Source organism: Cavia porcellus, unplaced genomic scaffold (assembly GCF_034190915.1).
Source record: "Cavia porcellus strain 051 isolate PalLab524CR breed Dunkin Hartley unplaced genomic scaffold, mCavPor4.1 scaffold_20, whole genome shotgun sequence".
Classification (NCBI taxonomy): domain Eukaryota; kingdom Metazoa; phylum Chordata; class Mammalia; order Rodentia; family Caviidae; genus Cavia; species Cavia porcellus.
In genome coordinates, this window is record NW_026947503.1 from 7,087,773 (window position 1) to 7,102,065 (window position 14,293).

Sequence of the window (14,293 nt, forward strand, 5' to 3'; positions counted from 1 at the left end):
AGAACAAGACCAATAAAACTTAGGCATTGTGAACATTACAGGACTTCCAAAGGAGACAATAGTCAAACCAGAATGGGCATCTTTGTGAATCTTATTGCCTTCAAATTAGTTGCCGATACCTTCAAACTTGCTACTATCGCACAGAATGGAACAGAGTCTAATCAGTCAAAACAAGATCTTGGGAGTATTACAGGACTTCAAAACAAGTTAATAGGAGATCAAAAAGAGTTACTACTATATATCCTAATTTTTTAAGTTTTTCCCTTAATTAAAATAAACATAAGAAATAGCTAAATAATTTTTTTAAAGAATAGTAGTTACCATAGTGTCTGTCTTTTTCCTTAAAATATTTGGATAAAACTTCATATACTATAGCTTCAAATATTTCCATATCAAAAAGCCCAGAGTAAAGCCTTTCTAATTAACAAGTGAAAATTTTATAAGGCTTCAAGGCCACATAATGGGGAATCATGATTATCACATATTTTTATATATTTGAATCATTACTTACATTAGGGAAACTATTCGGTATTCATACATGCGAGATTGATTTATTTCACTTATGAGTATGGTCTCAAGCTGCGCCCATTTATTGATAAATATCTCAATGCGATCATTCTTTATAGCTGAATAATACTCCATTGTATAGAAATACCACAACTTTTTTACCATTCCTCAGTTGATGGACACTTGGGTTGTTTCCAAGATCTGGCGATTACAAATTGTGCTGCTATAAACATAGGTGCACATATATCCCTGTGGTATGATGCTTTCAGTTCTTCTGGGAATATGCCTAGAAGTGGAATAGCTGGAATGAATGGGATTTCCAATCCCAACTTTTTGAGAAACCTCCAGACAGACCTCCACAAAGGCTGTACCAGTCTACACTCCCACCAACAGTGCAGCAGAGTTCCTTTTTCCCCACAGCCTCTCCAGCATTTGTAGTCGGTTTTCTTGATCCTGGCCATTCTTTCAGGAGTGAGATGGTATCTCAGTGTGGTTTTAATTTGCATTTCTCTAATGACCAATGATGATGAGCATTTTTTCATGTATTTATTTGCCATTTGCATTTCTTCATCTGAGAATTGCGTATTCATCTCAGATGCCCATTTTTGGATTGGATCTTTGAATTTTGGAGGTCTGAGTTTTTTTAATTCTTTATATGTTTTAGACAAGAGTCCCTTGTCTGAGAGAGAGTTCACTAAAATCTTTTCCCAGTTTGTGGGTTTTCTTTTCACTATGCTGGAGATTTCTTTTGACATGCAGAAACTTTTTAATAAGAAGTGGTCCCAGTTATTGATTCTGGGAAGTATTTCCCGTGCAGTTTGAGTCCTATTCATGAATTCTCTACCTACTCCTATGTCTCCAAGGTTTCTACCCAATTTGTCTTCCAATAGATTTAGCGTTTCTGTTTTAATATTCAGATCTTTGACCCATTTAGATTTTAATTTAGTACATGGTGATAGACATGGGTCTAGCTTTAGTTTTCGGCAAATGGAGAGCCAGTTTTTCCAGCACCATTTATTAAAGAGACTGTCGTTCTTCCAGTGAACCTGCTTGGCTCCTTTATCAAAGATAAGGTGGTTGAGTGTGTTTGTAGTTGTGGTTGTATCTTCTAATCTATTCCATTGATCTTCAGCTCTGTTTTGATTCCAATACCATGTTGATTTTACTACTGTTGCTTTGTAGTATAATTTCAAGTCTGGGATTGTGATGCCTCCTGCTTTGTCTTTGCTGCTTAGAATTGCTTTTGCGATTCTAGGTCTCTTCTGGTTCCAGATGAAATTTAGGAGTGATTTCTCTAGATCTATAAGGTATGTTGATGGTATTTCTATTGGGATTGCATTGAATCTGTATAAGACTTTTGGGAGAATGGCCATCTTCACAATGTTTGTTCTTCCTATCCATGAGCAAGGGATGTCTTTCCATTTTCTGAGATCATCTTCAATTTCCTTTTTCAGAGTAATATAGTTTTCACTGTATAAGTCTTTCACTTCTTTTGTAAGAGTAATTCCTAAATATTTCATTTTTTTGCTTGCTAATGTGAATAGTCCAGTTTCCCTTATTTCCCTCTCTGTGGTTTTGTTGTTTGTGTATAGGAATGCTATTGATTTCTGAGTATTGATTTTGTATCCAGCCACATTACTGAATTTATTTATTGTATCTAAGAGTCTTTCAATGGAGCTTAGGGGGTCTTCTATGTAGAGTATCATGTCATCTGCAAACAATGACAACTTAACTTCTTCTTTTCCTATCTTTACCCCTTTTATTTCTCTTTCTTGCCTAATTGCTCTGGCTAGTACTTCCAGTACTATATTAAATAGGAGTGGTGATAAAGGACATCCTTGTCTTGTGCCTGATTTGAAAGTAAAGGCTTTCAATTTTTGGCCATTTAGTATGATGCTGGCTGTTGGTTTGTCATAAATGGCCTTTATTATGTTGAGGTAAATACCATCTATTCCAATTTTTTGTAGAGTTTTTATCATGAATAAATGTTGGACCTTATCGAAGGCGTTTTCTGCATCTATAGAAATGATCATGTGATTCTTATTTTTGGCTTTATTGATATGGTGGATTACATTTATTGATTTGCATATGTTGAACCATCCTTGCATTCCTGGGATGAATCCCACTTGGTCATGGTGTATAATCTTCTTGATGATTTGCTGGATCCTATTTGCCAATATTTTATTGAGGATTTTTGCATCTGTGTTCATTAGGGAGATCGGTCTATAGTTCTCTTTTTTAGTTGGGTCTTTCTCAGGTTTTGGTACTAGAGTGATATTTGCTTCCAGGAATGACTTAGGAAGGATTGCTTCCCTTTCAATTTCATTGAATAGTTTGAGGAGTGTCGGCATTAGGTCTTCTTTGTATTTCTTGTAGAATTCTGCAGTGAATCCATCTGGGCCTGGGCTCTTCTTGGTGGGTAAGGACTTAATTACATTTTCAATTTCTGTAACCGAGATTGGGTTATTCAACAGTTTTATATCCTCTTGATCTAGCTTTGGCACTTCATATGCTTCTAAGAAACTGTCTATTTCTTCTGTTATCAAACTTTTGAGAGTAGAGGTTTTCAAAATAGGTGTTGATGATCTTCTGTATTTCTATTGGGTCTGTAGTGACTTCTCCTTTTTCATTTCTTATTGCATGAATTTGAGCTTTTTCTTCCCTTTTTTTAATAAGGTTGGCTAGGGGCTTATCGATTTTATTTATTCTTTCAAAGAACCAACTCTTTGATTTGTTGATCCTTTGGATTGTTTTCTTAGTCTCTATTGCATTGATTTCTGCTCTGATTTTTATAATTTTCTCTCTTCTTTTGGCTTTGGGCTTGACTTGCTCTTCTTTTTCTAGCTGTTTGAGGTGTAGCATCAAGTTATTTATTTGTATTCGTTCTGTTTTCCTGATGTGGGAACTCAGTGCAATAAATTTTCCTCTCAGGACGGCTTTCATTGCATCCCACAGATTCCGGTAAGTTGTATCTGCATTTTCATTTTCTTTTAGGTATTGTTTGATTTCTTCTTTAATTTCTTCTGTGACCCACTGATTACTCAAGAGTGTGTTATTCAGTTTCCATGTGTTTGTGGGATTTTTGCGGTATCTTTTATCATTAATTTCTAATTTCAGAGCGCTGTGATCCGATAACATGCAAGGGATGATTTCAGCTCTTTTGCACTTGGTTAAATATGTTCTATGAGCTAATATATGGTCCATTTTCGAAAATGATCCATGTACTGCTGAGAAGAATGTGTATTCTGATGTTGTTGGGTGGAACATTCTGTATATGTCTATCAAACCCATTTGTTCACAGGTATGATTCAGTTCTGTTATTTCTTTACTCATTTTCTGTCTGGTCGATCTGTCCCTTGGTGTCAATGGCGTATTAAGGTCTCTCGTTACAATTGTGTTACTGATAATTTGAGTTTTCATTTCTGTTAATAATTGTTTTATATAACTGGGCACTCTGGAGTTTGGTGCGTATATATTTAAGATAGTTATCTCTTCCTCTTGGAGTTTTCCCCTTACGAGTATGTATTGACCTTCTTTATCCTTTATGGTCATTGTTGGTTTAAAGTTCACGTTGTCTGCAAACAGAATGGCTACTCCTGCCTTTTTTTGGATTCCTGCTGCATGAAGAATTGTTTTCCATCCTTTGACTTTCAGTCTGTGAGTATCCTTCTGGGTTAGATGGGTTTCCTGTAAACAGCATATGGTTGGATTTTGTTTCTTGATCCATTCTGCTAGTCTGTTTCTTTTGATTGGTGCATTGAGACCATTTACATTAATGGTTATTACTGTTAAATGTTGTTTAATTGTAGGATTCTTATCTCTCTGCTGTTGCATCTTTATCTTTCTGTTCTGTTTAATTATTTGCTTTGCTTAGTGGTTTTTTCCTTTGTGTATCTAAACTGTCTTTCAATATTTTTTGCAGGGTTGGTTTGGTGTTCATAAAGTTCTTCAGCTGTTCTTTGTCATGGAAGTATCGTATTTCACCATCTATTTTAAATGATAGTTTTGCAGGATATATCAGTCTAGGTTGGAAATCATTTTGCTTTAGGATCTGGAATACTTCACTCCATGCTCTTCTTGACTTTATTGTTTGTGCTGAGAAGTCTGCTGTGATTCTGATAGGTTTTCCTTTATAAGTGATCTGTCTTTTCTCTCTGACAGCTTTTAATAATCTATTCTTGTGTTGGATTTCTGGGATGGTGATTATTATATGTCTGGGTGTAGTTTTATTTTGGTTATGACTATTTGGAGTTCTATATGCTTCACTGATCCTGATGTCAGTTTCTGATCTCATGCTTGGGAAGTTTTCAGCTATTGCTTCTCTAAATATCCTCTTGATATCCTTTATGTTGTCTCCTTCTTTTTCATTAATCCCTACCATTCTTATGTTATTCTTCTTTGCATCATCTTGCAGTTGTTGAATTGTTGTTTCCTGATTCCTTGTTATTTTTAAAAGATCTTTCCTTTCCTGTTCACTAGCTGCAATCCTGTGTTCAAGGTCTGAAATTCTATCTTCACTTTCATTAAGGCGGTTTTTACAACTTTCAGTGGAGTTTTTTATTTCCTGTATATCTCTGTGTATCTGCATTATGTATTCTGTTTGTTTCTTATATTGCTCTTCTAGGGATTCTATCTTTTTGTTCAGTTCCTCCAATTTTTTATCTGTGTTTTCTTTAGATATATTTAGAATCTCTTTCATTTCTTTTATCATTTCTTCTTTTATCTGGGATATTATTTCGAGTTTGAATTTCTTTAAAGCTTCCTGGAGTTGCTTGTCAACTTCAGTAGCTATTGTGTCTGTTATATGAGGAGGATGGGATATATTTTCTTCTAAATACACTTCTCCTAGGGTTTCCTGAGATGGGCTGGAGGTTTGAGGTTGTAATTTGGTCTTTCGTTTTGTCATTTTCCTATATTTCTGTGTTTCAAGTGTTATTTGAAAGCCTCCTCAGGATCTGTTGAAAATCCCCTTCTATGTTTGCAGCTACTGAGACTCTGGCACCACTCTACCCCAGGCCATTGGGCCTGCAGAACCAATGGCCCTTCTCTGCTTGTTCAGAACTCTGCGGTTCCAGACAAGCTGGGCCTCAGGGACACTGTGCGCCCACCTGCCCCTTGGTAGATCCACAGCTCTTGGATTGCAGCCGGGTTAGGGTACTCACCACAGACCGCAGTGTCTCAGGAGCCTGTGATCCCCCCCTGCTTGCAGAGATATCCACAGACCTCCAGACAAAGGAAGGGCCTCCTTCGGGCACTCCAGATCTACCCAGCTCCTCCTCTGCACGCAGATGGCTATGCGCGGCTGGGCACAGGCCAAGGTGCCTCAGGAACCCGGGACCCCTCCTCCTCCAGACAAAGGAAGGGGCCTCTGCAGGCGCTCCGGATCCGCGCAGCTCCTCCTCCGCACACCAATGGCCAGGCGCGGCTGGGCACAGGCCGAGGTGCCTCAGGAACCCGGGACCCCTCCTCCTCCAGACAAAGGAAGGGGCCTCTGCAGGCGCTCCGGATCCGCGCAGCTCCTCCTCCGCACACCGATGGCCAGGCGCGGCTGGGCACGGGCCGAGGTGCCTCAGGAACCCGGGACCCCTCCTCCTCCAGACAAAGGAAGGGGCCTCTGCAGGCCCTCCGGATCCGCGCAGCTCCTCCTCCGCACACCGATGGCCAGGCGCGGCTGGGCACGGGCCGAGGTGCCTCCTAAATATCTCATCATTTTTCTGATGTGAGAAACTAAAAGTATAGATAAGAACCAAAATATATAATAGATGTTGAGAATTAAGAAGAAAATATTCAAATGGGAAGAACTAAAGAGGGGAAGAGGAAATGAAGGAAGGGAAAAGAAAAAAAGAGAATAGAAGGAAAATTGGAACAACAAGAAGAGACATCAAGGGGGGCAGTTACTGGGGATTAAAGAATCAAATTTTTATGTAAAAGTATAAATTACTGATGATGAGTTATATGTCTGATTATTATATATAATATGTACCAATAAAATTAAATATAAAATAAATGCATATCCAGAGCATTGATGTCAACATAGGACTCTCAGAAAGATATTTGAAAATATATCTATGCTACCCCACAGTGGAAAAAGAAATGTAGGTAGAAATTCTGGAAAATATCAAAGTTAATACTTGATATCTGCTGTTCCAGCTGTTGGAAGAAGGACTATGCTGAAGAGTGGAGGCAGACCAGATGTTTAGAACTTTTATTCTCCCTGGAGCACTGGTAAGCCAGTGGGTGGAACATAATAGCTACCTAATAAAAGTGAAATGTACTTCATGAGCATCTGTTATTGGTCCGCCCCAAACCCCAACTTGATTTGGTGAGTGGGTTTTTAATGACTTTTATTTCTCAACGTACCACAGCCTATTGTGCTTTACTGGGCAATTTCTTTAACATTTTCCTGCTTAATATAGGCCCAGAAAATAATTGATATTTAATATTTGAAAAGTAAGTAGGTGTTTTAGATAGTTAAGGACAGTGCCAAGATTTTTCACTGACAGCTTTATTATCTTCCTTCCCCATTGTAATTCTTACTCAGTTTTTTGATTCTAATCATCATTTCCTCTTTGTGAGTCAGAAGGCCTTGAAGAACCTGAAAAGTTCAAATAAAATGATGTCTTCAATGGTGAAGTGCTTTGGGGGCAATAAAAATATTTTGCACATGAAAGGCGTGGCTTTGTAGTGTTGGTCACAATTATTTATTAGTGACGATGGGAAAGCAGGAGGAGCAGTACCAGCTTTTTTCTTTTCTAGGACCTGAAAGATGGTGATGAAAGAACATGCAGAAGGTCTTTGGGGTTGGGGTGGGTGTGGAGAGAGGTCCCTGGCAGCTGGGAGGGTCTGAGGAGGATCTGGCCAGCCAGGATTCTGATTAAATTATACTAACTGGAGAGACTTCTACCCCAAAGCAAATTCCTTACCTCCAATTTGGACTCCTGGCTATGTCTGTTGGGTACATTGAAACACACTTCAAAATCAAGTTTCTTAGAGAAACTGCGCTTTATAAACCTACCAAACGGGACAAGTGAAGTGCACAACAAACTCTTTGACCTTAGACCTATCAAGATTCAAGTCCTGTTGATGCTACCCACTGGAATGTGATCCAAGTCACACTCTGCACTTGTCTGGTTCCCATTTTTCATCTCAAGATTGGGGCGATATCTGCCTGTGGTGGTAAATAATTATTGAAAAGATCACATCAGAACAGTCCTGACATTAAGCCTACATGTAGGGAATGCCTCTCATCCATTTGTTCCTTTCCTCTGTGGGGCAGAATTTTGGACATCTGAATGGTTGTGAGTTCAGAATAGTGACACTCCGGTGACCAAAAGATTCTTTTTTTTTTATTTAAAGAAAGACTAAACAAAACAGAAAATAGGTAAAAATAATACATACATTCAGAGAAAAAAAACAGTAAGAAATCACTAGTTGATGTTTACATATTGTCGTTTTACAAATAGTTGTTCAAGGTACAAAAATGGAGCATGTAAAGTGGGAATTCAAACAGCGAGACTGCAAACAGTTCTGTTCAACTGTCCAACAAAAACTTAGTAACATGGTTATCAATCCTATACACTTAAACATACATGCAGTTATCCATATCTTCATTTATGTTTAGATTAAATAAAGCAGGTTAAAATCATTCTGAACAAAGAATAATAGTATTGCTGGATTTCATATCATGACACTCCAGGATCAGCACTGGGTACTGTAGTGTCTTTTTTAAAAATTTAATTTAAAGAAAGACTAAAAACAGAAAACAGAAATAATACACAATTTCAAAGAAAAAATAAACAGTAAGAAATCACTAGTTGATGATTACAGATTGTCTTCTTACAAATAGATATTCAAGATACTAAAGTGGAGCATATAAAGTGGAGATTCAAACAATGAGATTGCAACCAGTTCTGTTGAACTATCCAACAAAAACTTAGAAATATGGTTATCAATCCTATACACTTAAACATACATGCAGTTATCCACCTCTTCAATTATGTTGAGATTGAATAAACCCAAGCAGGCTAATATCACTCTGAACAAAGAATAATTACTATTGCTGGGTTTCACATTATGACACTCCAGGATTAGCACTGGGTATTTTAGTTTCTCTTTTCCTTCAAAGTATCTGTTCATTTCATCATGTGTCATATGATCAGTTCTCATAAACTATTTATAGATTCTACAAATACATGAGTCTTAACATGTATTTCTATCCTTTCTATATTAGAAGGAGAAACAAAACAAAGCAAGGCAAAACAAAACATATTCCTATAAATACATGAAATGAAATAAACATATAAGACCATTGTGCAAAGAGTTCTACCATGGTTCCTGTGTTGTCTCTGGTTATCTCCACTAGAATTTGCTATATCATCAGACATAGTATAATTGAATATATCAGTACATAACAGTATTAATAAAAACACAACTTTGTATATAGTATAGAACTTCAAAAACCAGCAGTGAACAAACCAGAATGTGTATCGTAGAGTCTTGTCATCTTCAGTGTAGTTGCCTATACTCTCAGACTTGATACTATCAATCATATCAGTTTTGAATAAAATCTTCTCTGTCTCATTTCTGTTATGCTCTTTTTTTGCCATGAGTTGTCTACTTATCTTCTTCATTCTGTTTTCTGCTCCATTCATTGAGGCCTCTCTGCCACTGTTCCTGGAATCCTAGTACTTTTCTCTCTCTCTAGAATACCCTGCAGTATTCTCTGTAGAGTTGGATTGGTGGTTGTGAATTTTCCAAGTGCCTCTTTGTCTTGGAAGCATCTTGTTTCTCCATACCAAAGGCCTTTTGTACATGCCAAGAGTCTGGTGCTGAGCGGAAAGCACAACGTTCAGACTTGTGCAAGTCTACGCTTCTGTGACAGATGACTGCACAGGACTCTTCTATGCTTTTATTCTGATATTTTTATTTATTTTCTTTTTTTGGTTTTATCAGAAAGGTATTTGATGGTGCTACTTTTTATTGTGTGTTCCAGACTTCCACATGCTATCTCCTTTGTGATGTGGAAGTGACCAGCCAGTGGCTTGTGCCCTGAGGACACAGGAGGTAAGGGTGACCCCCCAGGACCATCCCAGGCTGCAGGGCCAGGAACTGTGTCCTGTGTTCATTGTAATCAAGAAACACAACTGTCTTGGTTGCTGCATTCTGTAATTTATCATTGTTACAATTTGAGGGGTCTGTTTTCAGAGACTATGTTTCTTAAAATATATTTTACAGTCGCTATTTATATGGCTGTGTTTAGAGCATTTCACTTGTCATCATTTGGTGCAAGACTTGTTTCTTTTCAGGAGAGAACATAAGAAAATGAAAATATAATATGGAGAAGTAAAAAGATTGTATGTATGAGAGAGAGACAGAGACAGAGAGGAAGACAGGAGATACAAAGAGATTAATAGAAAAACAACATGTTAAAATTCAAAAGGTTTAGTCAAGTCTTATAAACATTAGTTTTAAGGAACATTAGTTTGAAGTTTCTATGTAGTGATGTAAATAATAATGAATATTTGTGATAGAAATCATATTATTTAAAAATTGAAGGACATTTGTCTCTTTTGAGAGAAATCACTTGTCTTTCAAATTTGGTTTTTATGTATTTGTAGTTGACCTTCAGCTGGGGCCACCTAGGTATCATGGTTAAGAGCATTGATTTTGGCACGTGACCAACTTAGAATTTATCTTATGCTCTACCACCTATTAATTGAGTAACCTTGTATGTGCGATTTAATTTTCAGAGTCTCACTTTCCTAATTTGTAAAATGTCATCTATGTAATAAAGAAGATTCTTCACAAGATTGTTTCATTAAGTAAGATGAGTGGCACCTGGCCCATAATAAATGTTGAACAAATACAGTTCCCAGTTCTCTGTGTTTGTACAGAGCAGTGTATTATAATAAATTATGCCTGTGTATTATTATTTAGCAGCCCAGTTGGCATAGAAAAGTGAATCAGAGACCGCAGGAAGTCAGGTGCGATGGAATTGATATGGTCTATGAAATGCCTTGTTTTTTCCCCTTCAGCCCTCCCTTCCTCCCTTTTTCCCTTCCTTTGTTTCTTTTGTACTTTCCCTAGCTTTTTTGAGCACCTTTATTGGAAATCTTGTGTCTTTAAAGTACCTGACTCGATGTTCTGGTACATGTGGTGAAATGGTCACCGTGATCCAGGCTGCAGCCAGCTCTTTATTAATGGCTGCATTTCACAGCCATGTCTCCAGGTCCTCAGGGAACACGGGTGAGGGACATGCACTTGGCAGGAAGCCCAGGGAAGATTCACATCTCAGGGGCAGGGACAGGATTTATGATGGCTTTAAAGTAAGTGCTTTAAGGAAAGTGTGCTCAGAGGCCAGAGTCAGAAAGACACCAGGCTGCAGTCTAGCGTGAAGGTCATGTTGATTGCAGTAAAGGAGGCAGGCAAAGACTGGCCCCAAGGAAAGGCCGTCCTGATGAGCGGTAAAGCCACAGGTTGTGACAGAAGCTAGCTGGCCTCCAGGCTGGCACCACCTCTTCCTGTGTGGCCAGAGCTCTGTCACTTGCTCCCTCTAAGCGTCCCTCTTTTTGCACAGACATAGGACATATTATTGGAAGAACTAAATAGAGTCTTGCATATAAATGCTTGGCAGAGTGTCTGGCATATAGCCAGTGACAAAGTGGGGTTTTGTTTTGCATTATGATGTGGAAATCACATGAATAACTTGTCTTTGTAGAGGCAGGAGCTGGAGTCCAATCTCTTCCCTGTGCTAGGCTGCAGAGAGGGCTGTTCACGTCCTTCTAAGGAATTCAGTGTTAGGGGACAGTATCTGACTCTGCCAGAGGATTGTGACATGGTGACATTTGGGTACTTAGGATGCTCTGACATCTGTGGAAAGGCTGAATTTTATATATGATGCAGTAATTTATTTTTTTCTCTTATTTTAAAAGATAAATGAGTTTTTAAAGCATTAAATACATTAACTTATTACACCACATTAGTTATTGAGAAGGACAATATGCACACACACACAATCACATGAATAAATTCTGTAGTAATATGTGACACATTTCTACAATGCAGTAAACAGTTTGTGCATTGTGTGTTCATTTTATGGTGCTTTGAAGCCTTGCTAGCCTCACTGATCAGAAGAGACTGTCCGGGGGCTGGGGATTTAGGTCAGCGGCATAAGCACCTGCCTTGCAAGCAGGCGGTCGTGAGTTCGATCTCCGTGAGTTCGATCTCCGGTACCGATAAAAATGAAAAAGACAAAAAAAAAAAGAAGAGACTGTCCGGCCAAGGTCAGCATGGTCTGATGGGAAACTTGCAACGAAGTACACAGGGTGCCTGTGTGGTCTCCTCATAACTCCAGTGAGCTTTGGGGAAACCTAGTGCAGCATGGGGCCTTTCTCCCTTGAGTCATTCCTGGGACCTCTGGGCGTGCGTGTGTGTGTTTGTGTGTGTGTGTGACAGGTTTGGTCTGGTTTTCAACGGTCGGCCTTTGCTCTGGGTTCCTTTCTAAGCAGCTCTCTGACCAACCTATGACTGGATTACTTCTCCAGGGCACTCATGGTACCTGCCTTGGAATCTGTGAGCTCAGCAAGCTCCTGCTCACTGACTTGACTGAATGGATGAAAAGAAAGTAAGGTCCTTGTGACCTTACTAGAATGGGAAACCTGAAGCTGGTGACTGGTAGTTACTATTGTCCTGATCCTTCTCTGGGATGCTGATATGATACAATTCTACCTGTAGCCTAGATTTTCCACCATGCGTCAGGGCTCTGCTTGCTTCTACCAAAGGGTGGTTCCTTCAGCTTTCCTTTCCCTTCATAAAATCTGCTGTCTCAGAGAGGAAAATCAGGTCTCCTTGAAATCAAACTAAGATCAACTTCTTATTTTCCACCCTAGCGTGAGCAGGAACACCCATTTTCTTCAGTGTGTAGACGGGCTTCCCATAACTCAGCAACGCATCCACACACAGTGCTCTCTCATCTCCAGGTCTGTTCTATACAATATGAATTAAATGCAGGAATTGCCTAGACATCTGAAGGAATTCGGTATTTGAATGGTTAGTTGGAAAAAATAAGTTACATGAATGGTCCAAAAGCGGAGTTAGAAGTACACCTTAAGTGGTTTAACTTAAGTAGGAAATTTCATTTGTGGATCTTTTGAAGCAAGAGTGAGTCTATTCTGTGAGCACAGGTTCAAATTCTGTCCTGTCTTTTTTATAAACTGCACTCACATTCCATCATCTATACTGTTTGTTTTGCCTTCCTTACGGTGGGATGAGAACTTTAATACACTTGCAAAGGACAGTCACTCCAAAACAATGCATATATGCTTTGTCTGTTGGCACCAGATTTGGGTTGATTCCTGGTCAGAAGGGGGCTGCCGTGGGTCTGTGCAGGGCTCGTCACCTTGTTACTCTGCATCACGGGACCACGTGTGTCATATGGTTTTGCTCTTCCTTACCTCCCGGACTCATTTCTCTCCCCTACAGATTCCAGGCCTTGTTGACTACCCTTCAGGAGACATATCTTTATGAAATACAGGTGCCTTTTGTGTTTTAAATTTGCTAAGTGGGGTGCATCTGCAAATCTTATGCTTATTTATTCTCTTTACTTCTCTCTTCATTTTTTGTGATCTATGCACATTGGTGAATACATGCCTACTTTAACCAGAGAATCGTAATCCACGTTGTATATATTTCTACATAAGTCTTTTTTATTCCACTAGTGACACACAACACGCCGGTTATTTTTTGCTGCCTAACAAAATACCTCAATGGTGTGTGACTTTAGACAATTATTATGTTTCTATATATTCCTGTTCTTTGACTTTTTTTTTTCTGTTATGGTTTTTTTTCTTAAATTACTGGTTGTCTCTCTCTCTCTCTTTCTCTCTCTCTCTCTCTCTCTCTCTCGTGTTATCAGTCCTTTGTCTGCCACGTTTTTCTCTGTGGCTAGTATTTTTGGATGTAAAGTTTTCGTTTTTCATAGAGACTACTCAGCAAGAAGACAAAGCGTGCCTTCCTGGCTCTGGGCTCTGCCATGAGGATCAGGAGGAGACTACCCAGCAAGACAAAGCACTGCTTCCCATGAACCAGACAGTGCCTGGGCTGGGAAGCCTGAAGAACCCCCGCCACCCCTACCCTGCCAAGCAACTGGCTGATTTGGAGGTCTCAGGGTGAGATTATATAATTATATAAGTGAAGTGAAAGGCATAGCTTGATGCTCATGCTGTTTGATTGACTTTGCAGGTCTGGGGCTGGTGGTCTGGGCATCTATTTGGAGGATGGCAGTGTGCGTTGTGGCCACTGTGGGGGATTTCCTTCTGCTTTGTTTTGTTTAATTTTACTGTTTTGTTTTTTTCCTGTTTCTGGTAACTTGAGCAAATATATTGAAGATAATAATATCCAGTATAAAAACCATTCTTGAATTCCTACCATCTTGTTCTGAAAACCCTGTGGAGCTATTGTTGTTTTTTTGTGGCTGCTGCTGTCTTTGGTTTTGTTCTTTTCTTGAGTTTGTTTGCATCGTGATTTTCGATTTTTTCTTTCTTTTCTTTAAAATAAATAAGTTCAAGTTTTCCCTTTTCCTATCTAGATAATAAAATGAATTTGGTGTACTCATTTCTGCTGGCCTTTAGGATTTAAGGGCTTTTTACTATAAGGGTTTCAATTTTTATGTGTTGTGAAACAGGAATTCAGTTTTATTTTTCCTTACAGAATATGCTTAAAAGTCCTTTATCTATTTTTCTTCAAAAATAACAAGAAGATTTGTAGGCTCTCTTTTGTCCTGCAGGGA